We start from the raw sequence: 15,297 nt of genomic DNA, 5'->3' as shown, positions 1-15,297 counted from the left end.
ATAGGTGATCCAAGTGTATTATGCAAACTTTCCCACAGTGGTAAGGCACCTTGTTAAAGATATACAATGATAAATATTGAACAAGTCAAAAGGCGTTCAAGCGAACAATGCCATGACTATGTAGGAACATTTATCTTTACACACTCCCCTCTTCAGCTGCCCAGCAACAACCTTAGTCACACCAAGTAGATTTGCAGTGGCATTATTTTACTTACCTCTTCATGAGTGCCAAAGACAACCCATTGCCTAGTATGTCATAGATACTTTACGACCAGGATCAAGATCACCACTGGGTGGCTTTCAGTACTGGTTTTTTTTGTCCACAGGTTGAGACTTTCCAGTGGGGAGCAGGGCAGACTTGTAAAGTTCTGCTTTTTGTCATTTACAAGTAGCCCCTTCAACTAATGTTTTGCCAAACAGGTCAAGGGATCCTGCATTGGAAAGGGAAGGAAGAACACTGATATTTGCATGTATCTAATCATCCCTGAGGGAGGCAAGGCAATGTGATATAGTCCAATCTCATCAGATCACGAAAGCTAAGCTGTGTCAGAACTTGAGGAAAGCTCTGCAGAGGGAAGCAATGCTTCTCACTTGCCTTGAAAGCCCCTTGTTGGGGTCAAGTGCCTGTTCACCACAAGTCGGAACACTTTTACACATGCTTAATAATGCACTTTCAATCCACTTTCAATGCACTTTGCAACTGGATTTCACTGTGTGGAATGGCAAAAACCACTTGCAAATGATCACTAAAGTGCATTGAAAGTGGTTTGGGAAAATGCAATATTCAGCTTGTGCGATAGTGCGACTGGTTACGACTTGACAACAGGAAAGTGGTTTGGGAAAATGCAATATTCAGCTTGTGCGATAGTGCGACTGGTTGCGACTTGACAACAGGTAGGTATGTAACCATTCCTGCACAAAAGGCACATATTTCCTTAGTAGAGCTCTGCTTCCTGAAGAGGAAAGAGGAGCAATTTCACCGTTTGTTGTTCCTCATTCCAGTTCCCCCCACACCTGCTTAGCTATCCCTCTTGAAACCATCTTGCGGGTAGTGTGGAAGGGGCTGCAGGAATGGAAAAAGAATGCAGGAAAACTCTGTATTCTGTGTACAGAACGGTATGATAAACCCCTGGTTTTGCACTTAGGCTATATTTATATAAGATGACAAAGATAATGAACTGAAAGTATGTGACCTCCAAATATATCATTGTAGTGTATTTTAATCACTCTGACCAGATTTATGTAAATAGCAACTACAGAGTTCAAGTGAACAAACTGGGATTCCTATAAAGTAAAGGGCAGACTTTCAGAGAGCACTGCTATGGTACAATAACCTTGTAGGGCATGCTTTGACTTCAGTCAAAGACAGTATAACCAAAACATTGTACTAATTGTTGAGGCTAGACTACGGAGGGAGACGTCTTTTGTGTTCTTCTGGTGAAATTACACCCTGGGAGCTTCTGGTTGGAACAGGATGTTGGACTAAATGAATCTTTGCCCTGATCCAGCAGGGTGGTTCTTACATTTTTGTGACCAAAGCACACCAGGATATGCAATGTGTGCAGAACGTTTAATTGTAGTTCCATTCAGGCTCCTCTGTTGTACAAGAGTAAATTCTTGGCAGAGGAAGTATTATTTGCAAAAGCGCATAAAGAAAGCAATCAGTATGCTTCCTCATTAGAGGTTTCAGGAAGGAATATGTTCAAAGATGCTGTGTTCTATTCCGTCTTGAATACTCTCCAAAAAAAATCTGGCCCAGGTGGAAATTGCTATCTTACTATTTATTTTATCATATACATACAAGTGCCATGAATGAATCCTTGGTCAGGGGTGGTCTTAGCCAATGGGCAACAAGACCAGCAGTCCCAGGCCCCATTCTTGGGGTCCTTACCAACCACCCAAAGGTGGGGGAGAAGAAACACAGCAGGTTCCTGCTGCAGCTTGCACCTGCCATGTCCGGGGGTTGGGCAGCTGGCTTCTGGCGGCAGCAGTGGTTTATTCCCATCCCACACTGGATGAGGGTCACTCCTTGCTTGGCTCTGGTGGGGCAGGGGCAGTAGGGGAGTTACAGTAATTCTGGGGACCCATTCTGGACATTTGCCCAGGGTACCAGAATCACTAAAACCACCCCAGCCCTTGGCAATCTTCTTCCTTTGGTCTTCCTCAAATCACTGGGTTGGGTTGTCTGTGAGCCACTGTTGACTTCAATCCCTGGTTGGCATCTCCAGTTAAAAGGATCAGGAAGCTGGTGATGTGAAAGTTCTGTGCCTGAGACCATGGAGAGTTGCTTGATAGACAAGCAGCCTGATTCAATTTAAGGCAGCTTCATATGTATTCTGATATTGTGAACTCTAGTCCTGCAGCAAACCCATAAACAGATTCCAGCAGACAGCAAGTCCACAAAAGCAGTTTTATTGATTAGATGTGACAGGTTACAGAAGCCATTTTCAGAATGACACTAGTAAGGGGCTAAGGCAAGGCACATGGCATATATGGAAAAGCAAAAGGAGATAACCAGTAACCCAGGCAACCCCCCTCCCAGAGGCAGGAAGGAGTACTTAGCAATTCCTACACTAAAGGAATCTATGAAGTCTAAACACGGGGCACGGACTAGCCTTGGAGAGAACTGCAAAACAATACCTGGGAGCACAACCATGAACTGTCTTCATGGCCTGCTCCTGACAGATATTTATTTATGTCCCACCTTTCCATCGTCAGGGGTCCCAACTTTGTTGACCCTGTAAATGAGTTTGGAATTTTGAGGAGGTGTAGTGGGCACCATCACAAAATGGATGTCATTGGGTGGTCAACTACAAAATGGATGCCAGTCACAAAATGCTGGAAGGTTCCAAGCCAATCATCCTCTTATGATAGAAGCAGCTGTTTCTAAATTAGTTCTCTTAGCAGACAGAGGTGATGGGCTGTTCTGAAGCAACGTCCGCTCCAATGAGGTAGAAGAAAGTCGGAACTGGGTCTTTTCTTTGGGGAAGTAAGAAGTGGGCACCATAATGTTATAGATGGCCACCATAATGTTCATGGGCACCATAATGTTATAGATGCCATGCTTAGGATGGTTTATAACATCTGGGGCAGAATTCTCACTAGAAGAATCTTGATGGGATTCTCCTCTTTCACTGATGTAGCGGTGTTTCTAGCTGCCTCAGAGATGGTGCTGAGGCAAGGAGCAGGCCCTCCCCCGAGAGCACCTGCTCCAGTTTCAGAGCAAAGCAGATAACGTCTGTCATGGAGGACCAGGCCCGATTCTACCGCACTGTTCTTTCATAGACAGCTGAATGTTTAATGAAGTTGCCACATTGTGTGTAATGTATAATAAACTTATAAATGGAATGCTGAACAGGCACGTTAAATTAAAGAGTTCACTTTGCTCAGCCTATTTGGTAACCCTGCAGCAGATCTGATTATGTATATAAAAATCTTCAGTAAAGAGCCAGAGGTATAACTTTGCAATAAATAAATAAATAAATAAATGTGCTGGGAGGAAACGGAGAAAGGTTTGCATGCGAAAGGAGATTTCTCAGTTCTCCAAATGCACCACCATAAAAAAACAGTGATTGGTTTGTGGCATCTGAAATACAGATTGGAAAGTAAACCTGTAAAGCTCATTTGTAGGTGAAACTCGCAGCTGTTATTCCTTAGCCACATAAACTGCTATGCACAGCTGTAACCACTGGCAAACCATATGTACATCTTTTACTAAATATGTCGTTAACTCACAATTCTGGGGTGGGATTAATGCTCTTCTAGAGTGTATCTCAGTACATATGCAGAATGCAGTGCCTTGTGGTAGTTGTAAGGTTTGAAGTCTCATGAGCTGGAGGGAACAGGCAATTGTGCAGCACTGGAGAGGCTGGCAGGATTATAGGCCTGGTTATAGGCCCAAGCCAGGCCAAGGTATAGTATAGGGGTCAGAGGGTCAGACCAGAATACGGGAGACCCAGATTTGAATCCCTCTCTGCCATGAAAGCTTTCTGGATGAACTTGGACCAGTCATTTGCTCTCAGCTTAACCTAGTTGACAGGGTTGTAGTTGTGAGTATAAAATGGAGCAGTGGAGAAGGATGTCGTAAGCTGCTTTGGGACCTCATTGGGGAGAAAAGTGGGGTATAAATATTGAAATAAATACCTGCATAAAAGGCCATTGTGCTCCTATTCAGTCAAGCCACAAAGCCCCCCTGCATCTTGTGCCACTGGCAGAGCAGTTCCCCACTTGTTATGTATGTTTTTGGAACAAAACAAACCTCTGGCACTCTTGCCCCAGGGAGATTCATCTCAGTCATCTGTCCCCTGCTGTTGCCATCTTGTGCTAGTGGGTGAAGCATTTTTTGTTTCATTTGGCATTCCCTCACTGATCCCTCCTTCCTGACCAATGTTTTAATTGTTGCTTTTATGTCTTTGTATGTACTCAGCTGCAGTTTTACTTGTTTTGATAACGGGGTGTTGTTGGGTTTTTTTGTTGGTTTTAATGGTTTCCAAATTAACGGAATTCCTATATGGAAAAGATATGGAAGAATTTAAAAAAAAGCTTGGGTAAGGGCCGCCACATATTGGGATAAACTGGCAAAAATGGATTTTACTATTTTAATTAGTGAGTTATAGAAACTAGTTTTAATATTTTTATATTTTACTGTTAATAGATATTTTTAAAACTGTTTAGACACTTCTTCGGAAGTTGGGTGATGGGTCACTTTTTAAGGTGGGTGGAGGGTCAAAGGGGTATCTTGGTTTGTTTGTTTTGAACTTTATAATTTTGTAACCATGAATGTACCAATAAGTATATAAAGATACTCTTTTGTATTTTCTTTTTTAAATATTTTTATTTTTTTATTATTATTATTGTATTGGTTTGTTTTGTTTTATGTTATGAAAATAAAAAAAATTATTTAAAATAAGTGATTTTATTATTGTGTGTTTTAATTTGTTACCCACCTTGGTGGCCCCTGTGAGGGCAGAAAGATGGGGTATAAATTCTGTAAAATGAAAAACAAAGAAAATAAACATTAATTGACTTGCCAATGGTGACACAAGTCACCTCCACATTAGGGTTGCCAGGTCCCTCTTTGCCACCGGTGGGAGATTTTGGGGGCAGAACCTGAGAAGGGCGGGACTTCAATGCCATACAGTCCAATTGCCAAAGCAGCCATTTTATCCAAGGGGAACTGATCTCTATCAGCTGGAGATCAGTTGTAATAGCAGGAGATCTCCAGCTAGTACCTGGAGGTTGGCAACCCTACACCACATAGTGATGATTCCCCATTGTGCATTCTTTACTGTTGCAGGTTTGGGAAACATCCGAACAAACTGGGGGAATCATAAAAGGTCACTGAAAGAAGATGATTGGAGAATGATGTTGTATGGATACTTCAGTTTGCAACCAAAAACCCATGCAGAAGCAGCTGTACCCTTTTCTCAATAACTGTCTTGGGACAAGCTTAGGGGATTGCTCTTTTACTTGAATGTTGCCACCTTGTTGATTTTTGTCCTGTTCTTGTGCTTTCTAAAGTAGCTTGCTCAGCACATTCAACAGATGATGATTTCCCTGGCATGGTGGCAAAGTGAAGAGAAAAGTATGGCAGACCTCTCTTAAAGGCACAGGAGCGACACTAGAAGAAACGAGGATAACCGAGGGATTCTGAGTGTATTAATGCCACATTCAGCAAAACGCACAATGTGCTGTAAGTGGCCAACCTGTGGCATGTCTGACAGAAGTATCACAGACATCCATGATGTGTGGCCCACCATGTCAGGCACTGGAGAGGTTTGAGCCTTGCTGAAGCATAGAGTGAGTCGTCTACACCAACCCAGTTCTCTTACGCTGGGCTCCTCCAGGCCTCCTGGTACCCCATTTTCTCCACATCTCTGTCTGTTCTCCACACTTCCTCTCTGGAACATCAATTGTCCTAATTGCCACAACAGGTGAGCAAAAAGTGGTAAACGAAAAAACTGTGGAGGGAATTGGCGGGAAGAACCATGGCAGAACTGTGGAGGAAACATACCTACATTTTCACTTGCTTCAATTGGAGAGTAAAAAAACAACGGTCCAGTATCTAAATAGAAGATGGCTAGCCTGACTGCTGCTTGCCAGGTCACACAGACTTGAAGCGAAAGCATAGGAGGGCACAGGGGGGCCCTGCACATCTATTGTAGTATGCTCGTCCTTGTGTTTTTTGTGCTCTTTTGTATTTGCGTGATTCTACCAAACCTGAACGCTTCTGTTGATTTTAAGAAGAAGGAATGCTGGTTTTTCCAATGTGAATAAATTGGAATGCAAAGTTCTTACTTTAGGCTGGCTTGTAGCATGTCTCTTTAGCATTAGTATGGAGTATAGCATTAGAATGATCAAAAGACAGAATGACAATCAGAAACATAAGACTTCAAGGTGTGGAGAGAATAAAACTAACTCAGAGAGCATTGTCCCCTGTAAGGCACAGGGAATCTCAAAGCAGGGGGGTGGATCCCACAATAGATTCCACGTGCATAACAGTTCTTGCACAAGTGAGAGTGCTAAAAGTACTCTTTGCTGTCTGCTCGTGGTAAGTGAAAGTGATTGTATATCCACTATCTTTTCTGCATGCACAAGATGTAGCACAACGTATTTTTTCTGACACTATTTCAAAACAAAATTGAGTGAACTGTTTGTTGCACATTCTGTTGCTCCTTATGCAACAGTTATTTTATTAAAAGTTATATTACTGTATTATGTTTTGCTGCTGTACTATTGGCTGTGCAAGAGAAACTGCATTAAGGTACTCTCAAGCTATAGGTAGAAAGTAAATCAATATTTATTACAACTGATCTCTAGCTGATAGAGATCAGTTCACCTGGAGAAAATGGCCGCTTTGGCAATTGGACTCTATGACATTGAAGTCCCTCCCCTCCCCAAACCCCACCCTCCTCAGGCTCCACCCCAAAAATCTCCAGGTATTTCTCAACCCAGAGCTGGCAACCCTACATATTTATGGGACCATAAAGTCCTTACCCGATTGACAAAGAAAATGTCTTGAAATATTATTTTTCTAAGGCAAGGAACAGATGCTCAGAAATTAATCATGAGCTCTTTTATAATTTGTAATGGTTTCATTGTAGTCACCAAAACAATGTTTCAGATTAAAAGGCTATTCCAGTAAACATGGAATAGCCCCCCCCCCCCCCATATGGTCAAGGACCAACAGAGAAGCAAGTTTAAAATGCCAGCATGGGGTAGAGGGAAGAAGAAGAAGAGTTGGTTTTTATATGCTGACTTTCTCTACCACTTAAGGAAGAATCCAACCAGCTTACAATCACCTTCCTTTCCACTCCCCACAACAGATACCCTGTGAGGTAGGTGGGGCTGAGAGAGTCTTGGAACCTGTAAAAATTTTGTGATTGGCCCTTGCATCCCATGGCAGCCATTTTGTGGCAGTGTGGCCCTCACGCCCCATTCTCAAAATTCCAAAAATGCCCACAGATTTAAAGAAAAAAATATAGAGACCCTGCCTTAGTGGATTTCCTATGAGTCTGATCTGTCCCTTTACCCCCTCTACATTTTCCCCTTTATTGTGGGTTTTTTTCTTCAGGTTATAAACTTGCAGGTTCTTGTATTTTTTTAAAAACAAACAAACACACACTTCGTACATAGGGTTGCCAGCTCCAGGTTGGAAAATACCTGGAGATTTTTGTGGCGGAGCCTGAGGAGGGTGGGGTTTGGGGAGGGCCATAGAGTCCAATTGCCAAGGAGGCCATTTCCCCCAGGTGAACTGATCTCTATCGGCTGGAGATCAGTTGTAATACTGGGAGTGTCACGGTCTCTGACATAATTATGGTATTTTGTGAACATGTGCAGAATTAATTCCATATAGAGCTTGAACATAACATGCACACTGAGCCACTGCAGAGGTTTGTGTAATGTATAATGAAAAAGTCTGTGTAATGAAAATGTCCTTAGAACAGGCTGACAGAATTCTCTCAAGGTCAGCTCTATCAAGAGCTAACTAATTATGTCACTCTGGTCTTGTCCTTGAAGGGGAAGAGCAAAGCACCTTTCCTTATCTATCAGTCAGATGTAACTAAAATCACCTTTCTGACTCAGCTGCCAGATGTCAGAATCTCAAAAGGAGAACACTTTTGCCCTTCTCAAGGTCTCAAGATATCTTAATGTACTAAGAGTGCATTAATAGCTTAAACTGTGCTTTTTATAACTTAAAGGCATTAAAGGTTCCTGCAGTCCTATCAAGTAATATGCTTTCTTGCCTTCTGTAATCTGCTCAAGGCTGTGTATTACTAACAGATGTTCACAAAGTGACAATGTAAACAATAATTGTGTTTTATGAATTATATAGTTAAACATTGTGCTACAGATTTCTAAGTAGTCTCATTTAATGCGTATTGTCCTAACGAAGAGGATGGTATAAAAATTAAGTATATAATGTGATCATGAAACTCAGAAATGAGTGTTTATACTTTAAGCAGAATAGACTGAAAGGAAAGGAAGCCCATATATGGTCATGGAGAGCTGAGCAGCTGCTACTAAAACATTACTGCACTGCTCAGAATATCTGAAAGAGGGAATAAAAGGTATCCCTCTTGATGGATAAGAAAGTGGGGGTAAAAGATTTCCCTTCACTCTTAATGAGTCTAGAAACAGTATAAATACAGCTACAGTTAGCCCAGAGAATTAGAACCTTCCAAAAGGCTCTCAGAAAAGGCTGAATGGTATGTATGGTTTAAATACTTTACTCTAGACTTTATGAATTAGATGCTTTGAACTGAATCAGAATAATTTGACTGTTATATTTTAGAAGCTGGATTTTTGAAACTGAATAGTATGTAAGACTTGCTTGCTTTTACTGCATACATTGTAAATACATACATTGTATTTTTATAAGAGTTTTTATAGAAGTGTTAAAGACTTGATAATCTGTATTTATACATATTTTACTAGAAGTATTTCAATAAAAAGACTTGCTTTTTAAAAGTAAGTAAAGTTGTTGAGTCCTGCTTACTCAATGACTGGCTGAATAAGATACCTTCACTTCTCAGTAAGTGAAACATTCTAAGAGCCTGTCATCTGAACAGCACGACCCGCTTCAGGAGATCGCCAGCTACTACCTGGAGGTTGGCAACCCTATTTGTACAATACCTAGCAAGTTGATTTCCATAACACTAACAGTGTTTGGTAAGTGTCTTGCTTCCCAATGCAGAAAGAGCCTGTTGCAGTTTGTGAATTCTATAGGTACATTCACCAGCCAAAAGACAGGGTCTGCCACCAGCCAATCAGCACAAGACAGTCATGATTTCCACAGCCTGGTTTTTGAAAGAGAACTCCACTGGGATTAGGTACCATTGGCATCCTGTGAGCACAACTGCTAGTAAGTTACTGTACAGTTTTTTTTTTAGAACCATCCATAAAACAGTTACATGGATCAGGCCCCAAGAATGAAGCGGGGGTGGGGGGAAGCATATTTAGGGGCCGCGTAACTGTGTGAGTGCTGCTGCATTCCAAATACTTCCAGTTCAGCGCCAGTTATTCAAGGAATGTTGCAGGGCTGATCTAGTTACACAGGCTTTTCCTGAGTGGATGTTTTGTGTGACCTGTGTTAAGGTTTCTCTTCTGGAGTCAGATTAAGTTTAACCCCTTATACACAGGCAAGAGACAACAACAGAGGCAGGGCAGAAATGGACATTACAAGACTTGGATCTCTTTCTTGCCTGTTATGTATCCTGTGCATGAGATATCATTACAGTTAGTTTCCCCGTTTCCAGTCAGCTTCATTGGCAGACATTTGAACGAGTTAGAAAGCTCAAGGTTCAATGGCACATAAATTGATAGAGGGGAGAGCTATGGAGCTGCAGTTTTTAGCAGTAGCCATGTGTCTCTTGTATTGTATAGTGTCCCATCTGTTGCTTGAAGAAGTCATATTTTTAGAAGTTCCAATTAATCAGCATATGATCTCACAGATGAACCCTTGGACACTGCAGTATTGCAAAGTGCACTGGGGCATTCCTCCTAGCATGTATGGGGTTGTGGTTTAGGGCAAATCTATATTTTGGATCAGACATGTGTGTATCTTGTCCTATAATTTAGTTCCTGTATTCTTGTGTATTTATAACAATTGACGTATTTTGTATCCTTTGTTGGGATGAATAAAATCAGACTACAGCAATGTAAATTCAAATTAATAGCTTAACCTTAAAAAAATACTCCAGATTCTGCAATTGAACCAAACCTCAGAGGGAGACTGGGATTTCTTTTGTGGCGTGTACTGCAACAATCCCATTGAAAACATATCAGGAAAAGTTATGGCTGTCATTGAAGGAGATATTCTTAAATACACATGAATAATTAGAATGATCTTTCTTAAATGCATGTGGATGGCATCAGTGGCAGACCTACATTTTGGGGTCCCTGAAGCTTGAACTGTTATGGGGGGCCCTTCGCAACCAGCAACAATAGGGCATCATCCAACAAGGTCCAAAGGGCCTTGCTGCCCTTGCAAGGACCTTGAGGCCAAAATGGTGGAGAACAGGGGGGTGGGGTGGGGTGAATTCCTTGAAAATGGGCCAAACAGTGATGAAATAAAACTGCAGAACTATTAAGCCGTGCACCAACGAAGGATTTGAGGATCCAGCTGCCAAGATGTAGGCTGTGAATAGATTCTAGCAAGCTCAGTGAGCCCTTACAGCTGGGGGTTCGAGCTCTGCAACCCCCAAGAAAATTTTGAAATTTGACCAATTACAGGGACATTTTCAGGCCATATGAAATGGGTATTTGCGCATATTCTAAAGTCAATATTAAGTACTTCAACCCATTGGCTTGTGATACGATCACTAAAAAACTCCATCGATTTTGTTGAGAAATTCACTCATTAAAAAAAGTTGCTTCAGGGGGCCCCTCCAGGATTAGGGGCCCTGAAGCTTAAGCTTCATTAGTTTCACAGTAGATCCCCCTCTGGGTGGCACCTGTTGGCTGGCAGCTGTTAGTTACTGGAGCAAGGTTTGGAGAAAAATAGTTCATTACTTGGGTTCAAAGTAACCAAAGTGGAGTCACACTAGATGTAGGCTATTTCCCTGTCTCTCTTTCTTACTGTGCCTCCTTCATAGTGCTTAAGAGGTTCAGCGAACCTCAAAAACAGCACAGAAGACAAAATGAAGGCTGTGGTGGGTCAGGTGAGTCAACAGATATCACCCTCCCTTACATCACTGATAGAAATGAAGTTCAGTCAGAGAACTGCTGTTACGCCAATATAATAGCTACTTGGGACCCCGGTCTTTGAATTTAGCCAGTGATTATTGTAGCTGATTGAGGAGAAGATAACCTTGAGGGGCACCAACTCCATGCAGTTTATTTTTTAATAGTGCTGTGTCACTTCATAATAGCCATGTTCAGTTACAATGTTGGTGCTCTAACCTTGCTTAATGGGGAAGCAAAATACCAATATCCTCCCAGGATGCTCAGGTGCCATTATATTTCCATCTTTGTATGCGGTTCAGTCATCTTTGTATGTGGTTCAGTCATTACAATTTTGGCAATCCAACTACACATAAGGAGACCAATGTAATTTCCAGCTTTGGTATGAGCAATCAAAATCTGAGATTTTGTGGGGTGAGCTGCTGTATTGCTGCTTGACAGGAAATCTATTTACAGACCGAAGCAGCTAATCCTTATTCGGTTCTCCCTACCACCACCTTTTTTTTCTTCAAAATCTGAGATTTTGATTGCTCATACCAAAGCTGGAAAGTACATTGGTCTCCGTATGTGTAGTTGGATTGCCAAAATTGTAATGACTGAACCGAGCTAGTTTCCCACTCTCAACTGCTGGTTGTTGTTGTTTTTTGTAGACCCAACAGATCTCATAAATGGATCTCCGGTACTCACCCTCTTTAAAAGATTGCCTCTGAAACTTGGTATTCCGTAGAGAAGTCTGATTGGGCAAAATGTTATCGTTTCTTCAGCAGGCACCTGAAGAAATGTTCTTCCATCAGGGAGACATAGCTGAGAAGCAGATGGCAAGAGAAGTAGAACCAGGAAAGGTGCAGAGCACCTTACGGGAAAGAGACACTTGGATGTACACACAAAAAACAGCAAAACAAACACCACATTCTCTTAATTGTGTTGCATGGGTGACTTATTTTTTCTGCTGCAGGCGGCAAACCTGTTTTTCAAGTGTTTGTCCAACCCACCTCCTATTGAATCTTCTGGGGTTATTCTTATTGTCGGACAAGGGAACATCCTACAATGCTGCCAACAGCATGGCAAAACCCCAAGCCTTCTGGGACCCGTGGCTCCGAGAAGTCAGCAGCTGCCTGAGCTATAGACAGACCAGCAGGAAGGCTGGTTGTTTGACGAGTCCAATTACATCCGTGGGAACTTCTCAGGTTCCTTGATGTGCCCCAGCATGAGCTGGTGCGGCCAACCAGAACTGATGAGGTTTTTTTGTGGGGTGAGCTGCTGGTTCTGCTGCTTGACAGGAAATCTATTTACAGACCGAAGCAGCTAATCCTTATTCGGTTCTCCCTACCACCACCTTTTTCTTTAAAACTGTCTTTCAGGTGAACTTAGCCTCTGCCTCGTGTGATGAACAAGATTAAAGGTGGAACTAACCTGGATGTCAGCAAACCTGTCTCTTAAACATGGACACTGGTTGATTGGCTAGAGTATGCGAATGAGGGAGGTCTTGAGCAGAAAAGCAGGGAGAAGGAGTGAGTGCCGACCTGCTGCTTCCTCCACATAACCCCATTCCCTCCCCCCGCCCCGGCCAGTTTTCTTATTGGAATATTGGAGGCAAGTGACAACAAAAGCAGCTGAGGTGAGAAATTGTGGGGCAGATGGAAAGGGGTTCAGCACCTCCCCCCACAGTAATGTCGCATTAGTAACTTCCCTTTAAGTAAATCAATCAATCTACCTGTCTATATATCTACCCATCTGCCTGTCTCTCCCTGTCTCTCTGTCTGTCTATCTATCCATCTATCCATCTATCCATCTAGCCATCCATCCATCCATCCATCCATCCATCCATCCATCCATCCATCCATCCATCCATCCATCCCACCCTTCTTCCATTTTGCTGTCGTCTGTGATGTAGGTTTGGCTTAAAGGGTATGTAAAAACTACCAAAAATGTGCCGCTAATAATAATATAATGTTCAGTGTGAACAACTTAGCTCCAGTTTCTAGCCTGGGGCCCACATGCCTGCGGGACAGCCTCTCCAGATGTGCTCCACTGTGGCAAATCTGCTTGGCCTTTCAAAAATCAATCTTGTAAAGAGATGAAAGGGAAGTACAGTGGCATAGATTAGCCCAAACATATCAGATCTCAGAATAGGGTTGCCAGGTCCCTCTTCGCCACCGGTGGGAGGTTTTTGGGGGGGACCCTGAGGAGGGGAGGGTTTGGGGAGGGGAGGGTCTTCAATGCCATAGAGTCCAATTGCCAAAGCGGCTGTTTTCTCCAAGTGAACTGCTCCAGGTCCCTGAGCAGCTCGGTATGCGGTGATGTATTTGAGTGCTGTAACAGTAAGTGCGACTAGAGATTCGGGCTGTATACCAATGAGAGAGCTATACGATTCCGCTGCAGGATGATCTATGTACAGATCATATCGACTCCATATTTTCAGTGCAGATATTTAATTGTGTACATTGGATGTATATTTGAGAATAAATGGAAGAGGCTTAGGTTGGAATTAGTGCAGAGAAGGAATGTATTCATCTACAGCAGAGATCAGCAATGGAAACTGCATCCTATGGGGGCACAGGTTCTGTGAGTTTTAAAGAACAAGGTGTCTTCTGCCCAAACATCCTGGGCATCTTCCATGCGGCAAGGATTCTCCATGTTGCTTTCGGCAATGCTGCCAGTGTAGAGGAATGTGTATTGGCAATGGTGCTCCCACAAGGGAAATTTCTACATATTTTCCTGCTGTCATTTCCTTGTGGATCCTATTTTTCCTGCCATGCCACTAGAGGGATTTTTGAGATATTTTTTTCCCCCCTTTCAAAACAGTAATTGCTGTAGTGCTATAATATTATAATGCTATCACATTATAGTGAAATAGCAATTATCAATTTTAACCCCCTCCGCCCAGAAATCCCTCCAGTGGCATGGTGGGTAGCTTTAAGGGGCAGCTTTAAGGGGCTGACAGTGGCACTGGGGTGGGCAGGCCCTTCTAAATATTATGACAATGTGCACGGGCCGTGTTATTTTCATCAAGATCAGAGTAAAGCAGGTTTGGGAAAGTGCATATTGAGAACAGGGGAAACCTTTGAAGAGGATTATTAAAGCTCAATGACACGTGGATGATAAAAAGACAAAGCCCCAGCGTAGTGTAGTGGTTACGAGTGGTGGTTTGGAGCAGGGGACTCTAATCTGGAGAACCGGGTTTGATTCTCCTCTCCTCCACATGAGACACGGACACTAATCTGGTGAACTGGATTTGTTTCCCCACTCCTCCACATGAAGCCTGCTGGGTGACCTTGGGCCAGTAACAGTTCTCTAAGAACTCTCTCAGCCCCACCTACCTCACAAGGGGTCTGTTGTGGGGAGGGGAAGGGAAAGTGATTGTAAGCCGGTTTGATTCTTCCTTAAGTGGTAGAGAAAGTCAGCATATAAAAACCAACTCTTCTTCTTCTTTTCTTTTTTTCTTGGAACGAAAGGTGGAGAAAAGCCTCTGTGTGGAAGCAGCCCTACTAGGATCCCAAAATGGACGACTGGTTAGCAAACAGAACCATTTATTTACTCTACCTGCGTCCCCCCTTCTCCCCAGTGGCTTGTATCATTCTCTCCTCTCTTTTATACTCACAACAACCCTGTGAGGTAGGTTTGGCTGAGAGTGTATGAGTGGCCCAAGGTCACCTAGCAAGCACCCAGCAGATCTGGGTGTCCCAGATCCTACTCCAACACTCTAACCACTACACTACCCTGGCTTTCCATTTAGGGGTGTACTAAATAGACCCTGAATATGCATAGAGGAGAGAAGATTGCAGAGAGAACCAGCATGGTGTAGTGGTTAAGAATGGCAGACTGTAATCTGGGGAACCGGGCTTTGATTCCCCACTCCTCCACATGAAGCCTGCTAGGTGACCTTGGGCCAGCCCCAGTTCTCTCAGAACTCTCTCAGCCCATGTGGAGGCAGGCAATGGCCAACCACCTCTGAACTTCCCTTGCCTTGAATACCCTATAGGGTCGCCATAAGTCAGCTGTGACTTGTCAGCACTTTACACACACGAAGATTTCAGGGACTCTCATACTTCCATGGTTACCTGACTAACTTGTACTGCTTATTCAGCAAAGATTGACAGAACTGGTGCTTAA

Source organism: Euleptes europaea, chromosome 4, assembly GCF_029931775.1.
Source record: "Euleptes europaea isolate rEulEur1 chromosome 4, rEulEur1.hap1, whole genome shotgun sequence".
Lineage (NCBI taxonomy): Eukaryota > Metazoa > Chordata > Lepidosauria > Squamata > Sphaerodactylidae > Euleptes > Euleptes europaea.
The sequence above is the reverse complement of the archived record's forward strand: the minus strand, read 5'-3'. Positions refer to the sequence as shown.